At 43.8% G+C, this 19,415-nt stretch overlaps 1 protein-coding gene across 3 annotated transcripts in view; it reads right to left on the bottom strand.

Annotated features, from left to right (window-relative positions):
- Positions 1–19,415, bottom strand: part of CAPN15 (calpain 15) — a 90,482-nt gene that overhangs the window by 21,052 nt on the left and 50,015 nt on the right. Inside the window, exon 1 of one of the 3 annotated variants that reach the window (XM_053365602.1) lies at positions 10,104–10,238. The exons of the other annotated variants lie outside the window; for them this stretch is intronic. The gene's annotated coding sequence lies outside the window, so the exon portion shown is untranslated. Of the gene's footprint in view, positions 1–10,103; positions 10,239–19,415 lie in introns of those variants that run through there. 3 annotated transcript variants of the gene reach the window in all.

Here is a 19,415-nt window from a genome sequence, read left to right as displayed (position 1 = left end):
CAAGGGTGCCCCTGAGTTCTTCTCCTAATGCCTACAATATCTCTGAAACCGCCCCGCCCCACAACAGCCCCTTGGATCATGAGGTGGTGAGGATACTTATGTTCTTCCCTTGGAAAAAATACCAGCACTTTCTCACTTCCTCTTTCAGTTCTGTGCACTTTCTTAGGCTCTGATTAATTATACTGAAGTGTCCAGAGGGGGTGGCAATCACAGCATTCATCCCAAAATCCACATGTGCCCACAGGCCTAGGAAAGTCGGCAACTCCCAACTTACAGAATGGGATCCAGACTAGATGTTCCTTTGAGATCAGGTGGCCTTCTGCACGCAAAGCATGTACTCTAACTACCAAGCCATGCGACAGATCCACTTGCCTGCCAGGCCCTTGTTTCAGGGCAATTCCTGCACTGCTCTTTGCACTCATGGAACACACAGGAGCTTGCTAGGTCAAGGAGGGACAAACTGCTGCAAAGAAGCAGCAGAGACAATCTTTCTTACACAAATGGCAAAATCTGCCCTGGTTAAGTCTGCACTTCTGCCTTGCCAATTCAGAGGACAAAGCAAGAGAAACCAACTACACTTTCAAGTTATCAGCTGCTTGCCTTGCATGGTAAGCAGGCTGCTACCTTACCCAACAGTAGCAGTTTTTCTTGTATGCTAACTTTTACCAGTGACGCACTTCTAGGGGCATGCTTGTAGTGGGCAAGTGGGCAAGTGAGCAAGTGCTGCCCTGCTTTGTTTTACCCCCATTCTGAGAAGGAAATAGGGTAGCCACAGTCGAAGGGTACTTAAAATGCCTAGCAGCCAACATCAAATTGTTAAAAGCCGGCCCAGCAGAAATCTGAGCACACATCAGAGCATCAAAGTACAAATGTATAAATATCTGGGCTTGTTGGATCCCAAATTCAATAGTACTTCACATTTTCTTGGTCAGTGATAAAAAGAAGAGAGGAAGTTGCCTTGGGCAGACTAGCCATTGCAAACTATTTATATCCAAGACAAGGGCTTGGATAGTGAAAGAGTTAATCCTTGGCTCAGAATTGTCCACTCACTTTACTGTTTCTTTTGGAAAAGGGTGTAGTTCAGGGGTAGAGAACTTGTTCTGCATGTGGAAAGAAGTTTCCAGGTTCAATTCCCAGTAATTCCTGGAGGAAGTGGGAAAGATCTTCATCTGAAAACCTGAAGAATCTCTGCCAGTCAACATAAAAAAGGTAAAGGTAAAGGTACCCCTGCCCGTACGGGCCTGTCTTGACACTCTAGGGTTGTGCGCTCATCTCACTCTATAGGCCGGGAGCCAGCGCTGTCTGCAGGCACTTCCAGGTCACGTGGCCAGCATGACAAGCTGCATCTGGCGAGCCAGCGCAGCACACGGAACACCGTTTACCTTCCCGCTAGTACGTGGTCCCCATTTATCTACTTGCACCCAAGGGTGCTTTTGAACTGCTAGGTTGGCAGGCGCTGGGACCGAGCGACAGGAGCGCACCCCGCCACGGGGATTCGAACCGCCGACCTTTCGATCAGCAAGTCCTAGGCGCTGAGGCTTTAACCCACAGCACCACCCGCGTCCCTGTGCCAGTCAACATAGCATAGGGTAAAGGGTAAAGGGGACCCCTGACCATTAGGTCCAGTCGTGGCCGACTCTGGGGTTGCGGCGCTTATCTCACTTTACTGGCCGAGGGAGCCGGCATACAGCTTCCAGGTCATGTGGCCAGCATGACTAAGCAGCTTCTGGCGAACCAGAGCAGCGCACAGAAACGTCGTTTACCTTCCCGCCGGAGCGGTACCTATTTATCTACTTGCACTTTGACGTGCTTAGACAATGCTAAATCGAACCAGCTGTCTGACTCACTAGAAGGCAGCTTTCAACATTTCTATATACCACCAAGAAAATCTGCACTTAAATTTGCACAGTATGTCTCTAGTTTATGGGGGTCAGAAAGTGGCAATTTCCAGACTAGACTTGGCCCCTTAAGACGAGCCACTTGGCCATTAACTTGCCAAGCCCTTTCCCTCTATGGAAACAGCTGAAGGAGGCAAGAGAGCACAGGAAAGAGTATCTTTTTCTTCCTTGATTCTATCTCCTTGTCTCCACCCCCCCCCTTTTAAGGGCTCTTGGCCAGCAAAAGTAACCATAGAATGACATTTCCTAGGTTTTTAGCCCTGCTTCTTCAGCGTGAGCATTAGCAGAGGGGTGATTTTGGGGAGCAGCTCTCTAGGGTTTCAAGGTCTGAGTCTTTCCCAGCCTACCAGGTGATGTTAAGAATCAACACTGGGTCCTTCTGCATACTGAGGAAGGTCTAGGACTGCGGAAGGTCTAGGACTCTGTAGGTCCCAGGTTCGATACCCGGTATCTCCAAGTAGGACTGGAGAAAATTCCTGTTTGGAACCCTGGAGACCTGCTGTCAGTCGGCCTAAACCACTGGTCAGGACTCCCTAATGGGTTCACGGCCTGATCAAGGAGGGCCACAACAGGAAAACTACCACCATGCATATATATGGTAAAATATTAAGAAATGGGTCGCCAAATGCATGTTTGAATTAAAAGTGGGTCCTGGGTCTGGAAAGGTTGAAGATACCTGACATAGACAATAGAGCACTAGATGAGTCAATGGTCTGACTTGGTATAAGGCAGGTTCCTATGTTCTTGTGAGAAAGCCACACTGCTGCAAGATGCATAAGGTTGCCTGAAGTCTCCCACACCAACCATTGCAGACTTGAACCTAAAACTTCAGTGCTTTGTCAAACGAACAGCCTCAGCAGTGGAAATTAATTGTGTTCCCAGAACAACAGTCAGTGATCTGTTTGGAGGGGGCGGTGGTGAAGGGGTGAACCAGTTGTGCGCTTGGCATCAGGTTATGCAGTCTCCCACTCTTCCATTCATTTCATCCTTCTTGTTGTCATTGCCCTTCTCCTCACTCTGCTGCTTCCACAGGACTCCTCTCCCTCCCCTCTTGTCTCCAGCTGGCCAATTATTTTTCAAGCCCTGGGTTGCTGCTGTCCTAGTTACAAGGACATCGCTGCCGGCCATGCGCACCCTGCCTGATGTCTGACTAGCAGCAAGGAAGGAATGGCAAGGGGAAGTCCCGAGGTGCACACACCACTCTGCCTTGGTTATGCTAGGACACAGTCTCAGTTTGCTTTCCTCCATCAGGGCCTAAGCCAGAGTGTGGCTAAAACATCCAGCTAACTGCAGAAGACCTAAGGACCATCAGGTGAGCCCACTGAATCAGCCTCTCTCAACTTGATCCATTGCTTTGGCCGGGTTCACATGGACAGCAGCAAAACAGGATCCCCTGCTTCTCTAGAGTTATTTCTGCTTGATGTCAATCATAGCTGGCAGGGTACAGCAGGCATCAAATGCTCCTGGGATTCAAACCTAACATTTTACGTCAACCTTCGCCAATCCGGGGCCCTTCCACCGGTCTCAACCAGTAAGGCTGAGGAAGTCTGTTTTACACCATTACAAACGGAAGTATTGGTGGCAGCTTGGTGTGTGTGTGTGTGTGTGTGTGTGTGTGTGTGTGTGTCCTCCAAGGGTCAGTGCTTTGGACAAGGTCAGGAGTTATGACCCAAACAAGCTGCCCTTCCTTAATTTTGCAAAAGTCCAGATTCTAATTCTGGCTTGCATCCAAGATTAGTCATACTCAGAGTAAAGCCATTGAAATTAACGGGCATGCTGAACTTGTGCCCCTGCCTTTCCCATATTAAATTCATTAACAGTTAGCTAAAATATTAGAGTGAGAAGGCCATACAGAGTGCTAGTGGTAGCAATGCGGCTAAAGGACTGAGCTATAAATCAGGAAGTCCCTGGTTTGAATCCTGCCTATGTCATACGACTCACTGGGTGGCCTGAGGCAAGCCATTCTCAAGCCTCTCCTTCCATCTGCAATGCAGGGAATCATGGACTTACCTTACAGCAGTGGTTCTTAACCTTTTTGTGCCAAAGACCCCTTCAAGAATCTGATTAAAGCTATGGAATTCCCCCCCCCCCCCGTCCACAAAGCCAATTGTAAAAGTAACCGGAAGAAAATAGTATTTGTTAACTCTGAAAAAAATAAATCTTCTAAGTGAACGTGGACCTAAAGTTAAGAACCCCTGCCACACGATTGCTGGAATAATTACAACTAGATAGCACCCATGAAGCACCTCATACACTTAAACATAGTATGGAGACATAAAGCATTACAAAGCAATACAATAAAGTATGGTGCAGAACACATTTTCTTCCTGCTGCAGCTTCTGAAGTTTACATTGTTGAAAGCCACCCTGAATAAGGCATAGGCCTAGTAGAGCAGGACATATATTTTAAAACATTAAATAAATAAATACCGCCTTAAGCTCCCTAGCAAATGTCAATACTAGAAATCACAGCCATGAAAAACATTTCTGATCTATAAACAAGCCAACCTACAGGAACGTAACAGGGAAACAGGTATATTCACAGAACAAAAACAGGAGCAATAGAATATGTTATCCTCTTTCTTCATACAAACAAAAAGGAACTGGATTTCAGATGAGGTGTCCAGTTTGAGTTTTGATTCCTTCCCTCTATCCCCCACCTCAGTGCTAGGCCTGCTAGGCAACCCTCTCAAGAACCAAAAATTATAGCTTGCAGTTTAACGCCATGTAGCAACCGCAGGCGCCTTTATAATCCAGATTATCTGACTTTTTTTAAAAAAAGCGTTCTGTTATTCTGGATTCATCCTGCAACTGTCCTACCAAAGTAATAACAAAGGTGAGCATTCAAAGTTAACACCACTACTACTTTACATATTTCCCAAATCAGCCGTGTTAGCTTGGTAGCAGACTTAAAAGCAAATTGGAATTTGCAATTTCCCAGTGAAGGGAATAGGTGTCATGATCTCACTCGCATGTTAACCGCTGCTACTAGCAGTTCATGTTTAGCTCAAGTTGGCTGATGATTAGAACTGGCCCCACAGATACAACAGAGGAAGCAAGAGTCAAAACAAGCCGACTCAAATTAGGTAGAGACAGCTACTTACAAACCCTTTATACTTCCAGACATTTGCTAAGATTCTCAGGAAGCCAAATTCCACAGGTCATGAAGATACTGAGCACTGTCCAGTTACTATGGCACAGGTTTTCCTCTTTGTGCCAGAAGGGAAAGCATCTCTGAAGAATGGCAGATGAAGTTGATGGACTATATGGAACTGGCGGAAATGACTGGCAGAATCCGAGACCAGGGAGAAGAGTCAGTGGAAGAAGACTGGAACAAGTTTAAAGACTATTTACAGAAATACTGTAAAATTAATGAATGTTAGAAAAAGGTGGAAATGAAGTTATATGGCTTTAGTAGAAATGTGATAAGGAACTAAGTATAATTACATTATCAGAGTATTAAAGGAAAAAATAAGGTTAGAAATGTTAAGATAATTATAGGATAGAAAACAGAGGAAGATGGAAAGGAATTGCTGAAACAATTAATAGAAGTGGAATACAAAAAGGGAGGTGCGAGGAGGTCGCTGAAATAAGTGAATGAAAGATAAGATATTGAAATTGTTTGGTGTGTTTTAAATTGTTTTTATTTTGTTCTGTTAGTTTAAGGTGTTAGTGTTATGTAGTGTTTTTATGTTATATTATGTAGTGTTTTTGTATTGTATTGTACTGTTTATTTTGTTTTGTTTAAATTGTTGGAAAAGTAATAAATATTATTTAAAAAACAAACAAACAGAAAGCTCTCGCCTCACCCTTCACCATCAGCTCACATGCATCTGGGATTAAAGCAGGTCTTTCAGATGAGATCTGATGGTCCACTCCCTGCCTACAACGACTTGTTTTAGAAGTAAAATGTTGCCTTCCTGTGACCACCCTGTTACACTTCCTTGCACAGGAACTCAGAAAACTAAAGACTAAAAATACTCAACACCAAAGGGCATCCAGAGGTTCAGCTGAGGACTTCTGAAGGTGGCACTATTTCTTGGAGGAAGGGTGGCTCTTCCAAACTTTGGTCTTTTGTTCTTTCTAGCGATTAGTCTGTGAAATTGAAAGCCAACCTTAGAAGACAAGAAGAAGGGTAAAGATTCTTCCCGAATTCAAACAACAGGCTAGGAAATGTACAGGAACAGAAAAAGGTAATGTAGTAGGGGGGAAAGTCTGCAGAATGTCAAGATGAGTCTTGCTTTTTGCAGTAATATATGTACCATAAGAGGACAGCAAATTAATTGCTGAGATGATTCCTAGAAATTTAGTAGGTTGGTGTTAATTTGGCACTGTCGGCTATGTCAGAAAACATGTCACCAGGCAGCAACCACAACTAATCTGCATATTTCAGATGCATGTAATTAATGTAATTTGCATACTATCTTCAATGGCATGGCAGGCATCATAAACAATTGGTGGGCGTTACATTTATTCTATAGCATTTATATTCAAGAAGGCTCGTCTGCCACTAACGTGAAAAATATGAGTCAGTCATTGACAAATGGAGACCTACTGTGAATTTCAGCTTATTTGTAATTGCTTCCTTGTGTTGTCACCATATTTTAAAAACTTGTTTCCACAAGCATGAGAGCTAGAGACTTGTGTTTTAATCTGACTGTAAGCCAGAAAAGAAATGATTCCAAGCAGGGCACCATACAGAGATTGTTACTCACCCTAGTCTATTTGAATTAGGGTACACAGTTTATTTGGTTTTTATCTCCAATTATTTCTATCTTGCTATCTAAGAGGTAATCAAAGCTGCTAACATGAATTTATAAAAACACAAATAAAGACAAGTAAAATTAAAAAGAAAACTGAGTTGTTGCAAGGATCAAATGGGGGCAGATCATGTATAGGAAAGATGTGATAGAAATGAAATGAAATAATAAATAGTTCAAAAATCTGAAGACAATTCAGCACATTAAAATAAAAACTTTGAAATGACTATAAAAAGCCTTTCATATCCTGCTGAAAGGGCAAGTAAACCTCCCTCAGGGGGACATTCCATAGCTTTGGTGCCACAACTGAGAAGACCCTGTCCATCATGCTCACCAGCCACACCTCTGAAAGCAGGGGGAGACAGAGTAGGCTCTCCAATGATTGTTTAATTATTCAGGTAGGTTCTGATAGAAGAAGCTACTTTTCGAGATATCCTAGACCCAGAGCATTTAAGGATTTACAGATCAAAACCAGAATTTTTAACTGAGCCCAGAAACAAACTGGAAGCCAATCCCACTGTTCGCTGCAGATGTGGGTGTTTCAAAACTCGCATAGTTCTCCCATTCACTTCAGTGCAAGGGCCAATTCTAGGCATAGAGCTCTTCTTTCCAATGATGTGAATGGGCATGTGCATAGGAGCTCTGTATAAGCACAGAATCCCAGTGTTATCAGATGTGGGAGGGGAGAAAACACTGCTCCAACATGCAGGGGATGGGGAGTGAGGAATGAAATACATAGCTGGGGCAAAAAAAGCTGAGAATTTCTAGAAATCATGAGTCCTTCGAAATTAATTACATTCTGATAGATTTTATTCTTTTGCTTCTTGCTGATTTCCAGCAATTTTCTACATTAGTATTGTACTGTATGTATTATTATTTATTTTCTAAATTATTATATTAATTATATTGTTAATTTTCTAATTTTAACAATAAAACACATAAAGGGATTATTCTAGATGGTGCCAAGGTCACATGTACCAACAAACCACCTTGGGGGGAACCTCTTCAAAATCTGTGTGTCCACTGGTCTTGCAGAGCTGGCTCGGACAATTTGGTGATAAAGCAAAAGCAGATACAAAATCTGGCAGGCTGGTGACAAAGCCTCAGAACTGGAAGAAGCAAGAGAATTGTCTGAAAATGCAGTGATAACATGCTGCCAGGAGGATGAAGATAATTTTAGGATTGCAAGAGAGGCAGGACAGAGTTATTGGGTTGATTAAAACGTACGTGTGTGTGTGTGTGTGTGTGTGTGTGTGTGTGTGTGTGTGTGTCTTCCACCAACCTCCCACTTCCACCCACACAATTTATTCAGGGGAAGGTGGGGGAGAACATTTGTGTTTGCTTTCTCAAAAGGAAGATTTGAAAATTCCCCAAGTGCTTGAATCAGTAGGAATTCAAGAAGAGAGTGAGAAAGGAGAAATATTCCTCTAGAATATATCCCTGTCTGATCTCTGGCTCACAATATTAGTAACAACTTCTGAGTGCTGAGGGCAGGTGAGGGCAAGGACCTGAATACAAACAGAAGGATGCACTAAAATGACAGAGTGCGCCACTCTTACTAAAAAGAAAAATCTGTCACAGAAGCTGCCCTAGAGAATGGGAGGGCCTAATATATTTTGAGTGTGGGGTCGGGGAAGTGTACTTATAGCTGCTGAGGTATTTCTGGGCAGCTTGCCAATTTGTTTAGAATGCTAGCATTCACATTTTTCCCTTGAGCTTCAACGTTTTTTATTAAATGAAATGAACAAACCAAATTATACTGACAAAATAATTACAAGTGTCAGACATATAAAATATAATACACATGGATCACCACTGTCGCATTTATGGATCCTCAAATAAAGACCAATCCCCAGTAAAATCCTCCTTGTTCCCGGAGGAATGAGCAACAAACAACAGAAACAACTTAGGAACTAAGAGCTCATGTACCTCAGAAGTACAGAATTGACTTTGAAAATTTAGAATAGGAAAGAAAAAACCTGGGTGGGGGCAGAACATATTTATTCATTTACTTTATGATCACATGGACTGTGACTTAATGGGCTGGATCCAAAGGTGCCCTTGTATGCGCAGAATTGCTTTACACCTTGTGCTTAGAGAGCACTGTGAGAGACAAACGCAACTTAAATTCCAAAATGAATTTTCTGCTTGTGCAACCCTTCTTTCAGGAATCTCTTAAAGACTTTTATGCCAAGAGGCCTATGCAGTTGTTTAAAGTTTTCTTGAATAATTTTAATGATTGGTCTATATTGCTTTTAAGGGATTTTTTATGTTCCTGTATGCCACCCTGATTCTTTTACAAGAGGGCATATATAAATACGTTTATATACTTAAGATAAAAACTCAGCCTGTTACAGGGCTGCAGGAAGAGTACTAGTGACTACTTCCCTTTGGCCATCGTTCTTCAGATCCAATGTTTTCAAAGGGCCTCTTTTTCACTTTTGAGGATGATATTAAAGAACAGTGAAGAATGAAGGTGCTTCCTCACAAAAGAATTTCAGCTGTCTTTTTCAGATCTATTTGGGCACATGCTCACTTCAGGTGAAGATGTAGGGAGTATTAAAAAGATTGGGTTGGGGTGAGGGTAGAGACATTTAGGCATAAGGGTGTGAGATGCATTCATCTCCCACACAGTCACCTGGGCTGATTTACAGATCACTGCTTCCCAGATCAGATCTTCTCTCTCAACAACAACAAAATCCCCCAGAATTCAAAACACATAAAGCCCTTAAACCTCATTGTCTCGCTTTGCTCTAGTGCAAAAAAATCAATTGTTCTTGTTAACAAAGTATAAAGCAGGAATTCTCTGATAGACAACACATCCCAGGCAAATCCTCTTGGCTTGGCAGAGCCTTCAAATGGAAATTTCAGCCTTGCTTTGCCTTCAACAAACAACTAAGTCCTGCAGAATTTGTATTCCTCAGGCTTCTCCCCACTTCACAACTGTAATCGGGATCCATATTACCTGGCTATATTTAGAGTCTTTGACCAAGGCTGTTGCCTGTCCTACAACCATGCTGATAGTTCTTTTGTCTGGACTGACTTTTTGCAGTCAACCACAATTTAACTCGCCAGTGGCAAGTGCTTTTTCCCTTTGGCAAGAAGCAATCCTACCCAAATTAGCAAACTATTGTTAGTAGAATCAGGTGGGTTTCTGATCGTAGTTTAGCGCTACACAACTTGCTGATTCAGACATTGCAGCAAACTATAGTTTATGCTAATGGGGAGGAACACAAAAGTGCACTGAAGAGATTGCTAGTAGCTTAGGGGACAAAGCTTCTTCATCCTTACCCATGGCTACTAGGAGCAGAATTATGTAAAATAATAAATGCCAATTCCCTGACCTACATAATTCACATATTGCACAATCCAGTTTCTCCTGATGCAGACTTCTGATATTTGTTGCGAAGCCCATTTTGCCTTCTCTCCCGCTGTGCCCACATTACCTCTCAGCTCGCTAGCTCTGGTCAGCCTGCGATGGATCACTAAGCTCTGCGCAGCCCCTTGACCATAGCCCTTCATGGTGTGTCTGTTAGGCAGAAGTTACAGGGCCAGCAGCTGAGTTTCTTTTGTGGACTTGTCATTTTGCACAGTAGCTCAGCTAGGCTACCAGGAGGAGGCTACATTGTGATGTCACCAGTCTCCTTGCACTGCATTTAAGCCAACACAGGCTACTCGCTCTTCTTCCTAGTTTTCAGTTTAACTCGGGAGGACACCAATTTGAACTACCTTTAGGGATCCGATCTCACACTTGGAGGCACCAAATCTCATGAAAGAGGTAAAAAGTGAAATCTCTCAAAACTAAAGCTCTCTCCTTGTCCTCATGGCATACTAGGATTGCCAAGTCTCAAGAGTTTTAGTCTCCCACAGGGTCACAGGAGCAGAAGGGACAGCAAGTCAGGCAAGAACTTTAGCGACACCATCGGAGTGCCTGGCTGATGAGGCTACTTAGGGGGAAGTGCATGGAAACATGGATCAGGGCCTGACTGAGAGCCAGGAAGGGGTGGAGCCTTCACTTCTATGTAAGTTCCCTGACTAAGCTGTTGTGGTCTATGAGAGGGAACAGGGTGAATGTCAACACACCACACACTTTCAGTCCTCCATACCATGCTTTGGAGAATTTCTAACATGCTGCCTGAACTGAGTAAACAAGTTCAGGAGACTCACATCTCTGACATGCATTGATATACTTCTTCCAAAGCCCTTTTTCTCTCTGGCATCATCCCAAATCTTGTCACTGAACTACTGTGCAGGAGAAGAACCTAGGAGATCCCTCAGCCCCAAGCTGTGGTTTAATCTCTCACTCTCGCACATCCAGAAACATTTCCCATCAATTATCCAATATCAAAGAACAGATAACAAGCAGAAAAGGGAGCCCAATGTAGGCCATGCCTGTAAGACATGAAAAACACTTGGCAAGACAGATCAAGGAGCAAAAGCCACATGCTACAGTGAAGGGTGAAAAACTGCCAAGATACACCTGCTGGCCAGAGTGGAGAGGAAATGTGGGAAAGTTCAACAGAAGAATTTATAGTCATGGAGTATAAAAGACAAATTCAACAGTGCAACTCCAGCAAAGAAAAATCCTTTCAAATGAGCTCAAATAGGGGATGAAATCACAAGGGTGCCCTTTACATCCTGAACCCTTGCTTAAGTGCCTTCCTGACTTTTATGACAGTAGAGGCTGAGTTGTGGAGTGATCACTGGCACAGGGGGGAAGCATGTTTATGTTCAGAATTGCCCCTCTAAATGGCAACTGTTTGTGAATGAGATGGAACACGAAGATGTTCCATATGGTGGTATCAGCCTTTTGCCAAAGATGCAGTATCTTTTTACCGGTTAATTAAAAGCTGTATTTTTCATGCAATTTTCAGTTGACAACCAACATTCACATTGTTCTTTCACAGCTTTCTGAGGCTAGTTTCTTTAAAGCCTAATGCTGCAGCAAGAGCCCACCAGCTTGGTCTCTCAAGCATAGAATCATAGAGTTGGAAAGAACCCTGAGGATCATCTAGTCCAACCCCTGCAATGTAGGAATAAGCAGCTGACCCGTATGGGGATCAAACCTGCAACCCTGGCTTTATCAGCATGACGCTCTAACCAACTGAGTTATCTCTGATCCAAGTCCATACTTTAAAGCTGTCTCTTGTTACCATTGCCTCACCCTCGTTTTCACCCATGCTTTCCTATCCAGAAAGGTCTCCTAGCAATTCCTGGGGTGCTCATCATGTCCTTAACTTTTGAGTCCCCACCTCCCCACAAAATGATAAATTTGAATAAGATGTTTGATCTTTGCTTACCTGCCCCAAGCTTTTGGGATGGCAGGGATTGATAAAAAGAGTGTTTATCATCCACACAGTGCATTTAAAGTGTTCAAAGTGCTTCACATTTGCTATCTCACTCATCCTTACAACAAACTGTAGAGAACATGCTTGCCATGCAAAGGGGCCACTGATTCAGTCCCTGACATCTCCAGATAACATTGGGAAAGATCCCTCTGTGAGGCCATGGAAAACTGCTGCCAGCCAATAGGCCTGGGCGATATATCAATATATTGCCCAGGACTGGTATGAGGGGCAGACCACAATGGTGGTTTCACTCAGCGGTATATAGCTACTGAAACTGCCACCGCTCCTGAGTCCCTCCAGCACCCAGCACAGCAACGGAGAAACAAGTTGCAGCTAGCAGCTGGATGCAGAGCAACTCAGAGCCACAGCAATATACAGTGGTACCTCTGGTTACGTACTTAATTCGTTCCGGGGGTCCATTCTTAACCTGAAACTGTTCTTAACCTGAAGCACCACTTTCGCTAATGGGGCCTCCCGCTGCCGCCGCACGATTTCTGTTCTCATCCTGAAGCAAAGTTCTTAACCCGAGGTACTATTTCTGGGTTAGCAGAGTCTGTAACCTGAAGCGTATGTAACCTGAAGCGTATGTAACCCGAGGTATCACTGTACCGCTGAGTGTAACCACCACTGCAGTCTGCCCCTCAGGCCAGCATAGAGTGAGAATCAAGCTGCATTGGCCAGGGCAGGCGCAGTTTGTTCCTTCCTCCTCTTATTTCAACTGCTTGGCTGAGGAGAGTGTGGCTGCCCTCGCCTCAGCCAAGCAGTTTTACAGAGCCTCCAACTCTCTGCTTGCCATGGCACGCGAGCAGGAGAAGGATCTGGGCTCCCACAGCTGGGGAGCAGGAGGCTTTGTTAGGTATCCCAACAGTCTGACTTGGTATAAGACAGCTTCCTATGTATCAACATCCTCATTTTGCAGATGGGAGTGTGCAAGAGAACAGCATCTTGCCTAAGGCCTTCTAGTGAGTCTGTGATCACTAAGCTCTGCACAACCCCCTGACCATATGGAGGGGGTGATGACAGAGGCTAGATCTGAACCATGGCCTTCCAGGTTCACTGCTCATACCTGCATCCACCATGCTCGAGGAGTTCTCAGCAATAAACTGAATGAATAAGTATATAAAGAAATCTGCAATGGTGCATGGTCTGCTATGCATGCGCAGTGAAGCTTCTGCTTCTCTGCAACCCTCACTGGCATCTGGCAGGGTCCAAAGTGGTCTTCAGCACATGCGCAATACACGGCTGTGATCTTTGCTGGGAGACTGCCCAGCATCATGCTGTCAGCAGCCTGCTGGGCCATCCTAACCAGAACATCTGCTGTTGTTTATACCATCAAAATTAGTGGACTGCCTACTGGTACCTGTTCATCTTTAGATCAAGTTTAGGAGGGAACAAATCCCGGGCCAAAAGTGCAGGAAGTAAACAGTTTGCAAGCAGGGACCTAAAGGACAAGGATTTGTCTCCCACAGCATTCACATAACATGACAAGGTTTCTGGATCGCAGCACCCCAGTGCTTTAGTGATGACAGAAAATCGGTGAGCTATGCTGAAAAGAGTGGGCAAGTGGTAGCCTATGCCATTAACAAACACTGTCATTTTAGAGATCACAGCATGAAAGGTGAGTTCTGAAGAGGAGCTTGATTACTGTTGCCCCGGTGCAAAGTAAAAACTGGCGAAAGACCAAACAACTGAGCAGATTCACAAAATACTTCACAAAATGTCTACTTTTAAGCAAAGACAAAGTGATTCAGAGCCAAGGATGACAGCTTTGCAGAGTTGCCATTGAAGTCTTTGCAGCATTTCAGCAAGTGCCCACCTTGGCTGATTTGCTGCCAAATTGCTGCACAAAGTGAGTCACCCTGGCTGCAGTCTGGGGTAGGCAGAGAATGAGATGGGGAGAAGCACTGCTGGAAATGCGATTCCAAGTCACAGATGCATCCTGCATCAGTGGGAAAAGCCATTGCTCAGAAGTAAAGCTCCTGCTTTGCATTCAGAAGGTCTGTGGTTCTATCCCTGGCATCTCCAATGAAAATGATCTTGGGTATCTGGGCTGGGAAAGGCCTAAGACCTGACGGAGAGCTGGCAGCCAGAAGAGTCTCATAAATTTCATAGTAACAAGGTCCCATGTTCAACTCAGCTCTCATTTTAGGAGGAAATTTTGCTTCTATTCTCAGTTCCCTCACTACAGCTATATGGAGAGCTTCAGCCTCTGCTGGCCCTAAAGCTGACAGATCTATACATTCCTGGCAGCTCCTGACACCAGCAGGAGCAGAATAAAATGGCAAAAATGCCAAATTATGCCAAATAAGAAATTGTGCTTATTTGGTAAATTAGCGTATTATATCAAAGTAAAAGAATTTAAATTTTCTGGGTGCATAAGGTGAGCAAGGCATAGAAAAAGATGGGATGGGAAGAATTCACACATAATGCACAAATAGAACATGAAGAAAGCAAACCTAAGGGATTCCCTAGCATTAACCTCATTCCTTGCTTCAATGACAATCAAAATACTGTCCATAATTTAAGAGCATTTTTTTTAATCTGCTCAATTCTAGAGACAGAAATTCACAGCCCCTGTCTGCCTTTGAGGCACATTAAAAAAAAGAAAGGCACATACAGTAACTGAGGGAATAGAACAGCATCAGATGATCTTCAATAACAGAATCCTGCTGGGCGCAGCTACCCTACAGGCCATCACAAAGCTTTATCACACCCAAGGCAGAGGAAATGCTAATTAACTTCTCACTTTTTACTTGATTCCGTATGGGCTTAACTTTAAAAGGAGGGCCACCCACCTGCTTCCATTTGCCAATTTTCTATCTCTGTCTGGCACGCCAGCTCTAGGCAAGTATAAGCTCTCACAAGCTCACAGGTTCAGAACAAGCAAGATTTTTAAACAGTGGTTTAAGAACCTGGTTTGTTCCAGCCCTGGTAACCAGTTTCCTTGTTAATGCCACAGGAAACTGTGGTCAATTAATCCAGGAAGTGTTGAATTGCATTGCTCTGGGGGTGGAGGGAGAGAAGGGGCAGTGTGAGGACACAGCATGTGGGCACAAGACTCGTGCCTATTTTGTCTAAGCTGAGAAATGTATGCCCAAACCAGTTTGGAGAAGTCCTCCACTTGTGGGCAGAGGAGAATAGGCTCTTAACAATACAGCAGGTTATGAGGTACTCCTTAGATCAGAGTTGCTTGTTACTCCAGGCAAGAGGCAATCTCTACAGGTTTATTTGTACTGAGAGACTCCCTTTGCCTCTGCCTTGCTCTCTCCTGTACTGGGCAGGAGGCAGGCTGACAGCTATTTGAATGGTACACAGAAGACACCCCCACTAGAGCGTGTGTGTCACCAGGCATAGATAAAAAGCCTTATTACACAGGACTTGAGCTGCTTAGGTTTTAATAGAAACAACAGGGCAATACCATTATTAAGAACCAATGAAAAGGTTGCAATGAACTTCACAAGCTTTCATATTCTTTAAAACTATTCAGTTGGGCTGGATAGTAAGCAAAAACAAGTTAAAACCTCAAGCATTGCCTAACCTAGCTAATGCAATAGCTTCATCATTCCATTTAAAGATTATTACAAACTACCTTTTCAGAAGGATGTGGGTGGCGCTGTGGGTAAATCCTCAGCTCCTAGGACTTGCCGATCGCATGGTCGGCGGTTCGAATCCCCGCGGCGGGGTGAGCTCCCGTCTGCGGTCCCAGCTCCTGCCCACCTAGCAGTTCGAAAGCACCCTTAAAGTGCAAGTAGATAAATAGGTACCGCTTTCTAGTGGGAAGGTAAACGGCGTTTCCGTGTGCTGCGCTGGTGCCGGCTTGCCAGAGCAACTTCGTCACGCTGGCCACGTAACCCGGAAGTGTCTCCGGACAGCGCTGGCCCCCGGCCTCTTAAGTGAGATGGGCACACAACCCTAGAGTCGGACACGACTGGCCTTCGGGCAGGGGTACCTTTACTTTTTTACCTTTTCAGATAGCCCACAAGATATTTTACTTTCTCCCCCATGCTTTTTGTTTCCAGCATAACATCCAGCCTGATGAATTCTGTGGAACTTGAAAGTTTTCTCACTTTTGCTTCATGCAGATATTAATCTAGAGTCACTTTTGGATTTTTTTTTTTTTTTATTTAATGGGACAGGAGGGATACTTGCAAAATGTTATTTTATAGTTCAGTTTTCATTATGGCTACCTGCAAGGGTTATTTTATCAGTAGTAGAAACACAGTCCAAAAAAATACAAATCATTGCAACCCTTCAAAAATGCCATCAACTGAATGTATCTCAAAACTTTCTGAGTGCATTATTCACACTGCCTAGGGAGGCTCTGGCATTGCATTTCTCAAACAGCTGTCCTTTGATGCAGCACAGCAAATCTCTTCTTGAAACAGAAGAGAGATTCAAGAGTGATTTTGTGATATGGCGCTTGAGTCTGCTGTTCAAAGAAAGTGAAAGTTCAGATTCCACAATAGCTGCTTAGATCCTGGCCTTAGACAGCATCCTGGCTTCTTCTCTTTGCTACAGCAAACAAAATGCCCAATCTAATGCCACAGTACACAATAAGATTTGGTCCCTTTTTATATCCTACACCATTTGTCAGAGGACACCACCAAAACCAGAGCACCATCAGTCTTCCAAGGACAAGCATGAATTGTGTGTCGGGGAGAGAATAACTGAAACAGCTGTCTGGTTTTCTAGACTCTGGAAAAGCTCAGAGGGGAGTTGACTATTTGGAGTGTTCTCCATTAACCTCACAGTCTCCCCTTCCCCACCTCCTCCCTTTCCCCCTCCTGCTCCTGAAAGTATCTTAGGGCAAATGCAAGCACATGCAAAATTAGCTGCTTCAACAGCAGGAGTGCAGAGTGCAGCCTGTTGCCATGCTTAAAACCAGCTGACAGCCTCTGCCTTGCCTGTGGGAGGGAGGTGGGATGAAGGGACATGCAGCTGTTACAGACACTGCAGAAATGAAAGATCATTCCTCCACCCACCAGGCAGTGGGAAAGTTATTCTCTATGGCAAATGGCTAAATCCGACGGCAATTGCATCCCTCTCTAGGGGGAAAAATTGCTAAGGCTAGTTTAGCGCTAGCTGTAACAGGCAACTTGCAAAGGAGTGGGCCACTATTTCTCGGCAGGCAAGAAGGAAACCAAACCTATTTTAATGATTCTCTCCTTTCAGTTACTTCACAGAGCTATTTAGTAAATGTCTGCACTCCAAAGGGACAATTTGGAAGATCAAGCCACAGTTGGCACTGGGATCTGAGACGAGAGAGAAGGCAAATGAGGTTGTTCCTAGGAAGCATTTACTGCCCAAGGATCAACACGTAGGAAACAGGATTCTGCCATTCAAAGGTTTCGGGCCCACAGTGTATAACTATACGGGGATTTTAAAACTGTCTACCCCATTTTTCTAGCATACAGGGTCCTCACCTAACTTCATAAGGCAGGCAGATTTGAGCAGAAGGCAAGTCCTTATGGGAGATCCATGTAGCATGTGTAGCCTTCGAAGAGGTGAGCAGGGAACAATGTGAAACGCCCTGCAACATGCAGTATCCTCTCTCCAGTTATTGCATTATATACTTACACTGAACATGAGATAGCATATGAATAATCCTGAATATAAAGGCAGGGAAGAGGGCTCATATATTCCTTACCTAACTGAACTTTGATACTTTTTAAATAAAAAAAATAAAGTACACTGCATGTTTGTTAAATTATATTATCACTTTGGTCCTAAGATTGTCAAAAGCTCATATTTAAGATCCCAGACTCACATGTATAAAGACATTAAGCCAAGATAAGAAACCTGTGGCCCTTCAAATAACAATTCCCATCATCTGTGACCACTGGCCATGCTGGCTGGGGCTGATGGCAGCTGTAGTCTGCAATATCTGGGAGGCTACAGGCTCCCCATTCCTGCCCTGGATTCATATTTCAGATGCTATCAGATTCATATTTTAGACCTCAGACTCAGATTGTATTCCTGAACCTTAGAACTAAAAAGCTGTGAAAGCTAAACAAGAACAAAGTATGGCTTGATATGGCTTGACCTTGCACACTGAGAAGCTTCCGTGCAACAACAAAGGTTGTTTGGGTTAAGGACTCTGGCACCTGCTGATAAGACAACTGAAGTACAGGACTTGGATACTAATGAGAAGGATGGCCTTGACAAAGAGTCCCATGAATGGCACCTGCATTAATAATAGGGGAGAGAAGGTCCTAATTTGACAGTGCCACATCTGAAGAATCAACAACAATGCCACAAGCCTGATACAACTCACCTCGTGTTCTAAGAACGACAAGAAGGTGGCACAGGTGACCAGAAGTCCAAAAAAGATGTACCCATAAAGAACCTACCAACAAAATAACGGAGCCAGATGCTGGACATGTCAGAGCAGCCTCAAAGGAACAAGGTTAAACATCCCCAAAGCAAAATATGAAAGTAAACAGGGCATATGGAAATCTCACCAGTGTTTAGTGAATGGTCAGTCTCACCCACCAGAGTATTATGTTTAGAGAACTCCAATTCAATTACCCCTTTAAGTGTTGTAACGGTTTAAGTGTTAAGTTCAGGCTTTTAGTTTCTGATGCCAAGGACTTTTTCTTAAAGGACATATTACTACACTTGTTTACCTCATATACATACAGTGGTACCTCAGGTTACAGATGCTTCAGGTTACAGACTCCACTAACCCAGAAATAGTACCTCGGGTTAAGAACTTTGCTTCAGGATGAGAACAGAAATTGCACGGTGGCGGCGTAGTGGCAGCGGGAGGCCCCATTAGCTAAAGTGGTACCTCAGGTTAAGAACAGTTTCAGGTTAAGAATGGACCTCCGGAATAAAGTCCAGAGTCTGCAAATTATAATTAGGGTGATCACAATTTTCGCACTTTGAATCAAGACAAAACAATTTATGTGCTGCTAGCTAATATGAATGTGAACCAGGCTTCTAACACTGCCCACTGTAAACACACACACACACACACACACACACACACACACTTGCATCTAAATATTTTTGGAAAATTCTGAAAAAAGACTGAAGGCCAGTTGTAAGAGCATTTTAATTTCTCGTGCTAATTTTAGACGCTTATACCAACAAAGTATCTAACTGAACAGTTTCTATTTCTCCAAAGTGTTTTTTCTCCTTTTTTTATTAAGCTATGCAATACATATTGCTAAAGAACACCTCTTCCCTATCTCCTTGCCAAGCTTCTTGTGGTTCTTTTCTCTCTGCCTTTGTACGGTATGACACAATGCTCAGAGGCAGCAGCAATGGCAAAGGGTAATATCTCCTGGGTCCAGCAAGATCTCATTGGCTCTTCTTGATGAGATAAGAGGACAATGTTGGCCAAAACAGATTTCACTGCTGATCCCAAAATTTGCACATTTTCAATGACTGACTGAGCTTCTCCAG

The sequence above is a fragment of the Podarcis raffonei genome, chromosome 14, assembly GCF_027172205.1.
Source record: "Podarcis raffonei isolate rPodRaf1 chromosome 14, rPodRaf1.pri, whole genome shotgun sequence".
NCBI lineage: Eukaryota > Metazoa > Chordata > Lepidosauria > Squamata > Lacertidae > Podarcis > Podarcis raffonei.
Note: the sequence above shows the minus strand (reverse complement) of the source record. Positions and strands in the feature narration are given on the sequence as shown.